Below are 15,168 nucleotides of genomic sequence, written 5' to 3' on the forward strand. Positions count from 1 at the left end.
GAGGGTCATAAAATGCTTCTAGCCTGATCCATAGAGCTATCCATATTCTATTCAACTCCCCCTAATTCTTTCTGTCTGTCTTTTCTTCTAACTGGAAGAGATGACTTTTACCTCCCAAATAAGCCAAGAAATTATTCATCCTCCATACATGTCCAACCCTCTGCTGCCAACTCTCATTGAGCCAAAGCAAATGACTAGAAGGAAAAACAAGACTAAAACAGGCTTTGAGGTAACTGAGTACATATTATCCCAGGTTTTCATTTGAAAACCATTGACTGCTACTCAGCTGTGGAGCAAATGTTACTGTTTTCCTTCCCCTCCTTTGCCTCTGAGTCTCCAGACAAACAACCACAGATGTTGGTAAACATGTTTAATTCATAAAGATACTATAGCAAAATCTAGGATTTGTTTGGGGCTAAACATACTTAAGATGCTTATTTATTTGCTTTTTAAGTAAGCATGTGGATTGAAGTGCTAAAAGTATGGTCTAGTGAAAAGAACATTGGACTGACTATCAAGAGACATAGGTCAGGTCTCATTTCTTAGTAGCTCTGTGTTAAGCAGGTCAAACGTGGATGGTGACCAAATGGGATAGTAAATTTAGCAACCCATAGTCAACAAGCAGTTGCCAGAATATGTGCTAAGCATCTGGTTCTAAGAAATTCAAAGGATTGTTATTAATATATTATTTAAATGATAGCATTTGAAATGTTTAATAATGCTTGCAATGGTGTCTTATTCAATCATCAAATATGAAATTGTGAACTTACAAAATTGTGCTAACTGGTGGTATCCCCTTGTGAAAATGTAACAATTATTATTAGGACCCTTCTTGCTGTACAACACTTGGCTACATTATAAGTTATCAAATGATACCTAATTACCATGTATTTTGATTGACTTGCACTTTCTCTATTCCAATTAGAATTCCAGGCATTTACCAACAAGTAATGGTGAATGTATAACAACTCTTTGGATAGACCTTTCCTTTGCGAACAGAGAAGATAGCCTCAATTCTGTGTGAGCACCCTGAGAAATGTAGTTCAAATATTAAAAGTTTGGACTAAATAAGGGGTTCTTGACCATTTTTATGTCATGGACCCCTCTGGCAGTCCAGTGAAACCTATGGATCCCTTCTCGGAAAAATACTTGCAAATACGTAAACTAAAATACATAGGATTACAAAGAAAACCAATTAAACTAAAATATAGCTATCGAAAGATATTTTTAAGTTCACAGACTCATGTTAAGAATCTGGGACTAGATGATCTCTGAGATGCCATCTAGGTCTAATGTTCTAAGGCCCCTCTGAGTTCTACCAATTCAGGAATTCTCCCAACTATATTGCATATTGTGAGTTAATATCGGATAGCATTGAGCTAAGGTGATGATGTTGATGATATGATAACATGGGATGATTAAATAATGAAAAAACATTAGTATCTTGATGGGACTAAACAGCAAAAATAGATTTTGCACAACCCCATAAATCTCTCAAACAAATTTGAAGGAATACAGAAAAAGAAGGAGTGGTGTGTAAGGAGAGGCAGACTATGGTTAAGGCAGCATGAATGGGTTGACCTGGTCATTGCCAGTCATATGCCTACTTGGATCCTGGTTTCCATGTCAGTCAGTCAGTGAGTCAATGAAGATTTATTGATCACCTATTATGTGATTGGCACTTTAGGGGCAAACTACAGACTTTTCTTGCTCCCCAGCGAAATACTAATAGACCTCACTTGTCCTACCTCTCCTCAGATAAAGCATCTAGAGCCATAACCTCAGAGCTTCAAGAATACCTAGAAAGGCAACTGTTGAAAACTCCAGACCTTTTTCAGCTCAGTACTGTAAGGTTCTGGGAATCTTACCTACCATCTACTTCTCCACTTTCTCCTACACGGCACTGAATTGTTCACAAGGGTCAAATCAGTCTAATAATTATCACTTACGCACATTCAAAGCTATGTAAGAAACCTACTGAAGCTGGACAGAGTATCAGATGCACATCCCCATAGACTCTCCTAATTCCATGTTCTTTTTAACAGCTCCTCATTTCCTTCCCCTGCCTTCTGAACATCCGTTTTATAATGGGTTTGCTCTGTGCTTGTCAGGGTGATTATTCAGAATTGTAAAGCAACATGATACATGTCAGGTTACTTAATAACTGAAGCATGGTTTTTGCTCACTTGATTCTACATATTACTTGATCCCACATAGCATGAGGCTGTCTCTCAAAAGACTGCACAGCTAGAAAATTGTCATCTCTTGAGGGTAGTTTTTATGTTTTGGAAATCAGCCTGAAAGTTATTAGGAGTCAAGTGTAGCGATCAAAGTGAGGAATGGAATTTTTGTACAAAAATAAGGTGTGACAATAGGATAATGAAACAGACTAATTTGTGCGTTTCCCCTCCAGTGCTAAATCTATTATTCTCTGATCTTAAACTTGTTATGAAGGCAATTCCCAAAGCTCAATCAATAAACATTTATTAAGTGCCTACTATACATACCAGGCATTGTGCCTGGGGATACAAAAAAGAGACAAAAGATAGTCCCTACCCTCAAGGAGCTCCCAATCTGATGGAAGAGACAATATCCAACACATTTGTGAAAAATGACAACATCTTTAGAGGGTAACAATTGATAGAGTGCTGGGCCTAGAATGGGGAAAAACTCATCTTTCTGAGTTCAAATCCTGCCTCAAATACTAGCTATTTGTCCCTAGGCAAGTCACTTAACCCTGTTTACCTCAGTTTCCTCGTCCATAGAATGAGTTGGAGAAGGAAATTGCAAACCACTCCAGTATCTTTTCTAAGAAAACCTCAAATGGGGTCACAAAGTCAGATTCAACTTAAAAATTGCACACTTTGAGAGATAAAAGTCACATCCTGGTGTTCTGAAGGAAACTCTGGACTGGGTTTGAACCTCAGAGTATATTTTTCAAGAAATGACTCAAGGTTAAATTTGATCCATCTATTGGAGGTCAAGATCTGACCCTTTGGCTACATGTGCCTTGCTTCATAGTTTCCCAAGGAAAAGAGCCCTGGATTTGGGAGGACCTGTGTTTGAGTCCCTGGGAGGGGCAAACTAGATAGATGGCATGGAAGATCGCCATAGTTTTAATATTTCATGTTCTGTGTTCTAAGAACCTTTCTGGCTCTCTCATTCTATGCTCTATGTTCCTTTTCAGCTTTTTGAAGTGTCTATGTACACAAATCCTTTCTTTTTCTTTTTTTTATTTTTAAATAATTCATTTTTTTAAATAAAAATTATTTTATAAAAAATGTTAAAAATAAATTTATTTTTAAATAAATATAAAGAACACATTTATTGATATGCTTGTTTGACATCACAACCATCTACAGATTATTTCAGTTCTGTGAAAGGTTTCATGTAACAAAGTAAAATTTAAATAAAAGTAATAATATAGTGACTTCATCTAAGAGTGCTTGCAACATTCCATGTCTGTAGCTCGCTCGCTCTCTCTCTCTCTCTCTCTCTCTCTCTCTCTCTCAAAATTAACCAAAATCTATTTTTTCTCCTTCCTATCTCCAACTCCATCAAAACTTTCCTTTCCAATCAGCATTATCTGACTTACACTCCACCAGTCCTTCGTTGACTTAGAGCTTGACACCATCTCAGTAATTCTTTCTCACTTCTACATCTGTATCAATATAGACTAAGAACTTGCAATCCTTTCAAAGAGAAACTAATGGAAATTCATTGGCTCCACAGAACTTTTAGATAAGTGAGGAAAAGGAAAATGTTATACTATCTTTTATCATCAATTATTATTATACTATCAAGTACCATTTCCTATAACAACTTCAAAATTTCCACAACAGAGAAAAAGCATGTTGTTGACAGAGGTAGCATGACAATTTAGACAAATGTCATTCTATTCATGTGAAACAGATCTTTCTGTGAATGTGTGGTATTTTTCAAAAGACCAAATGCCTTTAGGAAATAGACTCTGGAGAATAAAACAGGGATTTCTTGATTCCACAGGCAAGTGGATGAATGACAAGAAATCTGACTATATTCCTAGACTCAAAATAGAGAGAATCCTGCTCTGTGGAAAGTTAGATGCAGGCCAGATATAGCTCTTGCAGCAGAGACTTTAGAAACAAAATGGTTTCCTTGGTCATTCATTCATTTTCCTTGGTTTTCTCAATCATCTAAGTCTTTTGAAAGTGCTTTTAGTAGAACCCCACAGGGAAAAAAAATCATACGTAAATGTTGCAAAATTATAAAAAACAAGGATGAGCAAGAGAAGAAATATTAGAATCTACTACTGCCCCACGCTGTGTCAGAGGTAAGCAGTTCACAAGTCTTGTAAGTTGCACATATTTTCAAGCTTTTTGAACAATTATGTTGATTTTACCCTCTTTTTATCTATAAAAATACCATTTTTGTATGTGGAATGGCTCTCTGGGAGGGAGCAGGGATGCTGGGGGAAAACTAAAAAAGCAATAAAAACATTTTTTAAAAGCAAATGATTATTAGGAGGTTCAAATGAGGTATTGAACATAGAGTATTTTGAAAACTGTAAGGCATTATGTAAATGTTAGTTGTTTTTGAATCAGATTGTGAACCCACATGATTTATTTTGCTGACTTTTTTTTAAAACAGAAAAATGTTCTGAGTATTAATTTGGAACTGGAAGAATCAGAGACTCTAGGAGAACATCATTAGAGACGCAGGAAAACTCAGTATTTGTGGTTCTATTATAATGACCATTAAGACTTACCCAAAAACACTTTTCCCCATTTGCTTTATATAAGATCAGAGGAGCAAAGTAGGAAAATGTCAGGCCTTTTAGTCCAAATATGAAAATTCAAGTCCCAGTATTTTCATTTACTGGTTGTGTCACCATGACTGAGTCATTACTGCTGAATCTCAGTTTCCTCATCTGAAAATGGGAAAAATAATGCTTGTAATAATTACCTCATTTAATTAAATTAAATTATTGTAGCTAAAGCCTTGGGCCTGAAGTTAGGAAGACTCAACTTCATGAGAAATCTGGCCTCAGATACTAGTTGTGTGACCCTGGACAAGTGACTTAACTTTGTTTGCCTCAGTTTCCTCATCTGTAAAATGAGGTGAAGATAAAAAAATGGCAATTCACTCTAAGATCTCTACTGAGGAAACTATGACTGAAAAATGACAACAATAACTACCTCATAGGGTCGTTGTGAGAAAAGTACTTTATAAATGTGAATTAGCATTTATCTCCCTTTGAATCATAGAATTACAGAGTTGGACCTCAAAGGTCATATGGTCTCTGGTTTTCCTTGAGTTCCCGCTAAAATTCCACCTTCTACAAGGAACCTTTCCTGATTCCCCTTACTGCTAAGACCATTTCCTTGTTGATTATCTCCAATCTACCCTGTAAATATCTCATTCTTACATAATTGCTGCCATCAGACTGAGTTCCTTGACAGCAAAAACTATCTTTTGGCTTTCTTTGTTTTACCAATGTCCAGCACATGACAGGTGCTTAAATACTCCTTGTTGACTGTTGTTTAACTGATATAGAAATTGAAAGTTGTTTTTATAGACAACAAGTCATGGCAAATTCTTAAGCAAGAATATAACATGATGAAGATTAGAACCTTTCACATGAGAATTGATACAAGATGAACAGCTCCAGCAGTTTAGACAAAAGCCAGAGTTTAAAGTTGCTTTCCTTAGACCAGGGGTGGGAAATCTGGGACCTTGAAGCCACAGGTGGCCTTCTAGATCCTCAAGTGTGGCCTTTTGACTGAGTCCAACAAATCCCCTTTTATTAAAGGGATTTGTTCTGTGAAGCTTGGGCCACACTTGAGGACCTAGAGGGCCACATGTGGCCTTGAGGTCTCAGGTTCTCCACCCTGCAGACTTTCCAAAATGAAGGTAAAACCACTTCATTGTAGCTTTAGTGGAATCCATCACAAAGGAAGATTATTTGTACAAATCTTCCTCAGAGGGAAAAGAGGGCAAATTGCAAAATAAAACAAAGTCATTGTGCAAATTGGCTGTATTGGTAGGCAACAATATGTGAATTACTATAAATCAATAGACAAAATGAATCAATGGGGACAATTTCCAAACACTGCCCTATAAACCAAGAAGGGCAGTTTCCTCACTAAAGAGAGGTTTACCTCAGTTCCAGTGTAGCTGATACTCACTGGTCTAGAAACATTCTAGGTTTTGCATGTGCAATTTTCAGAAATTAGCCTCAGGTCTGAGGCAATAGGGGTAGCAAGGATCTGGCTGTGTGACCTCAGTCAATTTACTTCAGACCTCAGTTTCCCCACCTGTTAAGTGGGAGTTCTATTAGAAAACCTCTTAAATCCCTTCCAACTTTAAATGCAGTGAGTCCTGAAATGTTTAAGGAACAAACACAGTGGGGAATTGAGTCATATGCAGAGAGCTAAATGGACCAATCCCATAAATACATTTTGAATAATCAAAGGCAAAATATACTTATTAAGGTCCTTCATTGTGGTTAGTGTTAGAGATGCAAAGACCAAACTAAAACAGTCCCCAAACTTTTATTTCCAGGGTGAGACAGCTTGTGCACATACATATATTTGCCAAATAATTATACAAAATATATGCAAAAGGGGAGAAAATTTCAGGTCAGGAAGAACTAGGGGGAGAGGCCTCATGTAAGCAATGGTCCTTGAGCTAACTAGAAAATAAAATAAGGATTCTAAAAGGTAGAAGTGCACATGGGGCATACTCTAGGCATGGGGGAATATTCTGTTCAAAAAACATGGAGAGGCACACAGAAAAAAAATTTTTATAAAGCATTAACATTAAATACTTGTTAACCTCACCACAATCCTATTCATTAGATTTTTATAAAGCACCCACTACATATCAGAGCTTTAGTTTGACCTAGGGGTTCAAAGAGAACCAGGAAACAAGCTGTGATCTCCAGGAGAGAGGTGGAAACTACGTACATGAATGATTCTGAAGCAAGGAAAGTAGACAAGGACCAACGTGGAGCCCACACATTTTGAGCACTGAAAGGTGTTCACTTTCATTCTCTCATAGACAATCATTTTATGTGGAAGATTCACTTTCTGAGAAAATGAGATCATCGTTACCCTTCTCAAAATTCATTGCAAAATGAAATATTGCCCAAGGCAAGTTTTGGTGAGCATTTTGAATTTTCCACATTTTCTCATCTAGGAGACAAAGATATCGTGGGAACTTCCCTCTCTGTTTCTGGAGAAGCAGTGAAATGATCCCGTTTACCACTCTCCTGAGGAATCAGAAGAAGGGACAGGACTGGATTTTAGCTGGTGAATACATCATTGATGTGTTGCTAAATGTTAGTAATCAGCCCTTGGGGGAAGAAAGATGTGCTCAATACACATTCATGTTTAATCTGAAATGTTAATATTGTCTCCGTCACTTTATTAAATTTAGAATCCAGTTCATGAAACAAATCCCTTTAATAAAAGGATTTGTTCTGTAAAACTTGGACTCAGTCAAAAGGTCACACCCAAGGACTTAGAAGGGCTACATATGGCCTTGAGGCTGCAGGTTTCCCCACCTCTGGTCTAGATAGTATATATAAATAAATAAATAAACGAATGAATGAATGAATGAATGAATGAATGAATGAATGAATAAAAAAGTAAAGAAACAAACAAATCAGTAAATAAATAAACAAACTAATTAATTAATTAAAAGGTAAATAAATAAATAAAAAACATAAATAAAACAGATGGACAAATAAATGAATGAATGAATGAATGAATGAATAAATAAATGCAGCGTTTCACCGCATAATTGTCACACCCTTTTTTTTCACTCCAAAAATTGATTTTTAACCTTGCATTTTGTAATCGTTGCATGGTATAATTCTGTTCGTCACACTAGTTAAAAGGTTAACAGAACACAACTTGTTCACCAGTGGCATATTGAGCGGTGAGCCTAGAATTCTCAGCACAGCACAATCAATGTAGTTATAATTCCGAAAGCTGACCTACATGATTTACTTAGAGCTCTACAGTACTAACAGTATTGTCACTCAATCCAATGAAGAGCCATTGGTGCAAGGGGAGTAGCTGGACAGACAAAGTTGGCAGGAGTAAGTCACATGATATGGTAAGACTTGCATCTTCCTAATTTTAATGTGAATTCATGAGTGTTCCATGCATTCTGATCTTGCAACAAAGAGTTTAGTAATAAATGATTTTAAGTAATACCAGAACAATTTTTTAAAAGCTTGACATAATGGTTGCACCCCACTTTTTTGTGAAAAACATTTGTCATAAAATCTGTGACAATATGGTGAATGAATAAATGAATGAAACCTTGATTTGAAGTATCCACTGACTTCTAATGTGTAAGTGCTCACTTGAATGAAAATATAAAAATTCACTCCTGTGATTCACATCAAGCTGGCTCCAGTGCATCCTTGTTTCCCTTCAGATTCTGGCTTATGCCAGTTCAGAGTTATTGCGAGCTACTGGTATGGTGTGGTTAGAATACTAGATTTGGAGTCAGGTAAGAGTTCAAATCCTGTCTCTGATCCTTACCAGCTATGTGACCATAAGCAAACAATTTAATAGCGCTTAGCTTTGGTTGCCTTATCTGTAAAATGGGTTTAACATACCTACCTAAGGGAGTTAGTTGCTATGAGGCTCGAGGGAGGAAATGAATATAAAGTACTTCACTCAATTTAAGGTGCTATAAAATTGGGGAGGGGGGGTGTAGAGGACATGGAAGGAAGAAGGACCAGACCAGTGATTTCTTCGATAAAGGTAGAAAACTCCCTCTATCCATGTAGGTCACATACCTATTCTACAATTTATAGCTTTAGAGGATTGGACTTTGAACATAAAAGAAGTTGTGACTAGCCTAGGATCACACAACCAGAATGTGTCCAAAGTTGTGCTTACACCTTGATCTTCCAGACTCTGAGGGCAACTGGCTGTACCCATCTATTCACTATTCCACATAGTCTCTTACACAAATATATCTGAGTTATATAAACATAAGTTCCTATTACTTTGGTAGCAAGTTCACCAGGAGCATATGGTGATCTGAGAAATAACTATGGACAAGGGGGAAAAAACCATAGGGAGGGAAGACAACGCCTCTACTCTTTGGGAAAGTTCCCCACAGAGTATTTAACATCAACATAAAAACAGAATGTCATTCTCTAGTGGTCATCACTGAGAGAGAGGAGGGAAGACAATGGTAAATGTAGCTTTTGTGAAAGGAACATGTGTCTGGTGGGGCAACTGACAATTCTCTCATTCTCTATAGGTATTATTTTGTTCTGACATCCAACAATTCACTCATGAACTCTGTCAGAGGTTAGCACAACTCATTCATTCTTGCAATAAGCAGGGATCAAGCATCATGAAAGCTGGTCTATGTCTCTTGGTGGGCATCTTGTACCCAGTGGCTTTGTTCTATGTCTCTTGGTGGGCATCTTGTACCCAGTGGCTTTGTTCTATGTCTCTTGGTGGGCATCTTGTGCCCAGTGGCTTTGTTCTATGTCTCTTGGTGGGCATCTTGTGCCCAGTGGCTTTGTTCTATGTCTCTTGGTGGGCATCTTGTACCCAGTGGCTTTGTTCTATGTCTCTTGGTGGGCATCTTGTACCCAGTGGCTTTGTTCTATGTCTCTTGGTGGGCATCTTGTGCCCAGTGGCTTTGTTCTATGTCTCTTGGAGGGCATCTTGTACCCAGTGGCTTTGTTCTATGTCTCTTGGTGGGCATCTTGCATCCAGTGGCTTTGTTCTTGAAATGGTGATAAGGATGATGAGGTTGATCTTTTGAGTTTCCAAAGACCTTTTGTATACATTTATGTCCTTTGATTCCCATCATATCGCTCTGCAGCTAGCAGGGTAGGTTCACTTTCATTTTCCAGAGGAGAAACTTGAATCTCATGGAGGTTAAAGAACAATAATAGCTAGCAAAGTGCTTTACAAATATCTCATTTGATCCTCATAACCACCTAGTAGGTAGATGCTAGTATTATCCCTATTTAAAAGATGAGGAAACTGAGACAGACAAAACTGTTGTGTCCAGCGTCACACAGCTAGTAAGTATCTGAGGCAGGATTTGAATGCAGGACTGCCTGACTCCAAGTTCATTGTTCTATCTCTAGTACCACCTAGTGGACCAAGCTCACACAGTTTTTAAATGCTAGAACAGGACTTAGAACTTTGCTACTCTTTTCTACAGTCTCTTGCCTAATGAAAATGACTTCCGAGGATCTGAAAAAATGTCTGGAAGTAAGAAGATGAAGATGGGTTACCCAAACTCCTTCATCCTGCTACCAGGAGATGCATCTCTTTCCATGGACCACAGACACAACAGACCTGGCCTGGAGATAAACTTTATTGCTTTAATAATATAACAGCTCAGTTTTCTTTTTTTATCTCAACCTGCCCTCTTTCAACATCATGACTACCAGTACCTAATTCGGTGTTACAGGGTGGCAGGTGCTCAGAGAATCACATTCTCATTCTCATTCTCTCTCTCTCTCTCTCTCTCTCTCTCTCTCTCTCTCTGTCTCTCTCTCTCTCTGTCTCTCTCTCTCTGTCTCTCTCTCTCTCTCTGTCTCTCTCTCTCTCTGTCTCTGTCTCTGTCTCTGTCTCTGTCTCTCTCTCTCTCTCTCTCTCTCTCTGTCTCTCTCTCTCTCTCTTTCTCTCTCTCTCCCCTCTCCCTCTCCCTTTCCCCTCCTCTCTCTCCCTCCCTTCCTCTTTCCCTTTCTCTCCTTCCCTCCCTCTCTCCCTCTCTCTGTCTCTGTGTGTGTGTCTGTCTCTCTGTCTCTGTCTCTCTCTTTCTCTTTCCCTTTCTCTCTCTCCCTCCCTTGCTCCCTCAGTTTTCTCACCTATAAAATAAGAATATTCCTTCCAAGTCTGAATCCTATGGCAGTATATGCCTCTCTAATATAGTATAATATATGCAATATATATGTAAGTATATGCAATACTCTCAACAAACAACAATAGTTTGGAGTTCAAGCTAATAATTTCTCACATTTATATGACACTTTATAGGTTTTTTTAGAATGAGGTACAGTAGGATATGGGGGAATGATCAAGACCTCTGATATCACTGCTATGAGGAAGCCCTTGAGGAAGATCAGGAATTCACTGGTAATATCTCATAGATAGATGGCACAGTGGACAGAGTGCCAGGTCTGACATCAGGAAGATTAAATTTCCTGAGTTCAAATCTGCCCTCAGGCACTTACTAGCTGTGTGACCATGAGCAAGTCACTTAATCCTGTTTGTCTCAGTTTCCTCATCTGTAAAATGAGCTGAAGAAGAAAATGGCAAAACCCCTCCAGTATCTTTGCCAAGAAAACCCCAAATGGAGTCACAGAGAGTCAGATACAACTGAACAACAATAATATAGTTAGGTCCCAAATGGTGCCTGCAATGAATGTCCTGAAATGGTTATTTGAATTTGACCAATTCAAAGTTATAATTATATAAAATACAGTAATCTGTTCCATCCTAAAGAAAAGAGGTAATGTGAATTCAAATAATGGGACCATTTCAGGGATTTATTAATTGCACTAATTGAGACTTAGCTATAAGGTTTTAGCAAATACCTAAGGGCAAGTGATTTGTCCATAGTCACATCCTTAATATTTATCAGAGACAGGGCTTGATCCCACCTCTTCCTAACTGCAGGACCAGCTGCCCATCTAGAAAGAGGTGTCAAATTCACCACCACCACCTGGAAAAAAAATGACTGCAAAATTTCCAGTGAGGCCTTAACCAAAGTAAAATGGGAAATGTTTAACAAAATAAAAATACAATATAAATAATGTTAATTTATGGTTTCTAAGTCAATATGAGACCAGTTCCATTTCTATTTGATTTTGATACCACTGTAACTACACCAGCATGACTCAGAAAGCAGGGGGAGGAGAGTAAGCGTCATTATCTCCACTTTATGACCCTCCAAAAAACAACAACCAGAGAATCAGAAAGATTGAGAGATTTGATTAAGGTCACACAAGTGAGTAAGTGAAGGAAGAAGGACTTGAACCCAGATCACAACCTATGCTCTTTCTGTCCCATCACATTTTTCCTTCACTTCCCCATCCATGAGTGCTATATGAGCCTATTTCCACGTAGTCCTCTGAACCCAAAAAAGAGATAACTTTTGAAACAAGCAAAGATTGTTTATTCTAATTCCCAAAGTCAGCAAAGGGCATATTTTCCCAGAGAGTAATGGGCTCCTCTAGCCAGAGTGGTATACAAGCCCTAGGCTTGTTTTCCTTTCCCACTAGGAACACGTTTCTTGAAGTCTCCAAATATCACAAACTAAGGTTCCAATAGGCTAGTTCAAGAGGCGTCCAAGCTCAGGATACCTCCAAGCCTTCATGCTGATGACCACTCTTGTGGCACTACTCTCTCTATGGCAGATCCTTCCACTTGGATAAAAACAAAATATTTGTGTTTTAATTTTCCCCACCTAAGAGTAAACATTAATCTGTGAGTTAGAGTGATGGCTCCCCAAAGACTTCCTGTACTCTGGCCATAAAAGTGTTTTCAAAGCACTTCTGCCTTGACTGTTGGGTGGGAAGTAAGTGGGCTGCACATTCCACCTAAAGCTTTTTACATCATAAACTTTCATAATGGAGCTCAGATGACTCAAAGGTGAGCATGGAATTCCAATCATAATTCACACATCCCAGCGGTTGCTACTTTTTGTATCACTTAATCATTTCCCCTATCCCTTCCTTCCATACTTGGAACATTACCAGAAACAAATTCTCTTGCTCTTTTTTTATAGCATCATTTTCCATTATGTATCAGAATTCAAACTCTACTAAGGATAATAGAATCTGGCTCAGGTATGTATGTTCACCTGACTCATGGGTGTGTATACCAACTGAGGAAAAGTTGGAAAGTATGTCCCTTTAGGGTTGCTGCCCATGTGGAGGCTTTGAATTATTGCTATAATGGTTCTTTTATGCAATCATTTAACGAACATTTTTTAAACACATACTGTGTATCAGAATATTGTTCTAGGTGCTAAGAGAAAGAGACTGTCCTTGTGTAATGCTAATAAGATTAAAGATCTTCCCCATCCATTAATGGGCCTGCCCATTAAGGGAAGTTTGATTAGGGGAGGCCCATACCTTTTGTTAATTTTCTAAGGAGGTACTGGTTCTCAAGGATTGTGATGCCCTCTGGCTCAAAAAAATATATAAATACTCTGAGGTGAGGTTTTACTTTGGGGTTACTCATTGGATGTGTTTGGCCAGATAAGATTCTGGGCAACTGCTAAGGAGCACATCCCCACCCAGCTTTGAAAACCCACATGTTAGTGCTTCTTTCTTCTTTCTTTCTAACTATGTATATATGTAATGGTCAGACAATTGAATCTGTCTGTTGATCTGTGATGTATGTATTGCTTATGGTCAGGCAACTGGAAGCCCTGTCTATTGATTATTATTTCTTTGCGTTTTCTTTGAAGTTCAGGGTGCTGAGTTTTTCCCTTGAATTAAGTGAATGATACATATGCTTGACTAAAGTGATTGTTGACCACTCAAAAATTGTCTTTCCTTTTAGAAAAGCAGATCTAAGAACCTGTGATAACAGGCCCTTCTGTGTATGTCAAGGTGCTTGCTTTTACACCTTGCCTTCATATTACTTACATTTGAATTGACATTGGCAAGACTTCTTGTTTCAATACTTCTGACGACATTGTGGGTCTTGCCCTCTACTGATGCTGACTGTAACCCCTATATACCTCAGTAGATGGTTTCATAAATTGCTATGGGGGAAAAAATCATCTGATGACCAATCATCTTCGAATAAGACTATCTAGACTTAACTAGATTGATTTTCCAATAAGAAAAACAATGACAGCCACAGAATCCATCACTAGGCTATGTCTGAGGATCTTCCAATGGTGCTTTTTAAAAGGTTTTATCTTTTTCAAAGTCTCTTAACCTCCCACCGCACACATCCCTAGCTTATTGTATCCCATATATCTGTCCACCATATCCATCTCTAGACTCTGCTTTGTTAGAGGCTAGTTTATTAGTTCTCCTACGACAACAACTAATAATAATAACCATTACTTAAATATTTTCTAACTATGAAATGATTTCATATTCATTATCTTATTTAATCCTTATAGTAGCCTTATGAGGCAAATAATATAAGATTTATTATTATCTCTTCTCAAGTGATAAAAATGAATCTCAGAGAGGTTACATAATTTTCCTAGGACTATGTAAATAGTAAGTAGTAAAAAAGAAGGGGTGAGGAGGAAAACAAGTCTAAAACCCAGGTTCTTGTACTCTAAGCCTGGAGATCCTCACATTCCACCATTGTGTATCTCATAGAGAACTGTCAAGATATCCTAGATATAGCTGACAGATAAATTGTGATGTATGGAAGAAAATCTGGAATGCTTTGCTCCAAATTTTATCCCAATCATATCTCAAGCTTAGGCTCAGCCTTCACCCCTGCTATTGAAGTAATCAGCAACACCAGGACTTCCAGAATCTTCTTCAAGGGATTTGTGCATTATAAAGGAGGTTCAGAGGATCCTGAAACATGAGGAAAAAGGGTTTCTACTCTACTGTCAAGAATGTTATCAGGGACAGGGCATGCAGTCTGGTATGGGTTCCAGATAGCTATCAAATTGAACTATAAATCAATTGTTCTATTGCCTGAGATAAATTGAAGTCTGCTAAACACCATAGACTGCTAGGTGACACAGTGGAGACAGTGCTGAGTCCAGAGGACCTGAGTTCAAATCCAACTTCAAACTCTTACTAGCTATGTGACCCTGAGCAAGTTACTTAGCCTTGTTAGCCTCAGCTCTTCATTTGTAAAATGAACTGGAGAAGAAAATGACAAATCGATCCACTATCTCTACCAAGAAAACCTCAAATGGGATCATGAAGAGTTGGACACAACTGAAAATGATTGAACACACAGACAGCAAGTTTGAGATATATTGTAAGTGGAAAATATTACATAGGATACTGACTTACTGGGACATATCCCCAGTCACCTAATCCTAGTTACTGCTCTGCTACATATAATTTCAGCACTACTGAGAAGGAAGAAATAATTAAAAGTGAGATAAAGCAGCTATCCTCCTAAAACAACTAGAGAAGACCTTAGAAAAGACCTGACCTCTAGGGATAGAGTTTTGGCCTGAGTTCTTACC

Source organism: Notamacropus eugenii, chromosome 6 (assembly GCF_028372415.1).
Source record: "Notamacropus eugenii isolate mMacEug1 chromosome 6, mMacEug1.pri_v2, whole genome shotgun sequence".
Lineage (NCBI taxonomy): Eukaryota > Metazoa > Chordata > Mammalia > Diprotodontia > Macropodidae > Notamacropus > Notamacropus eugenii.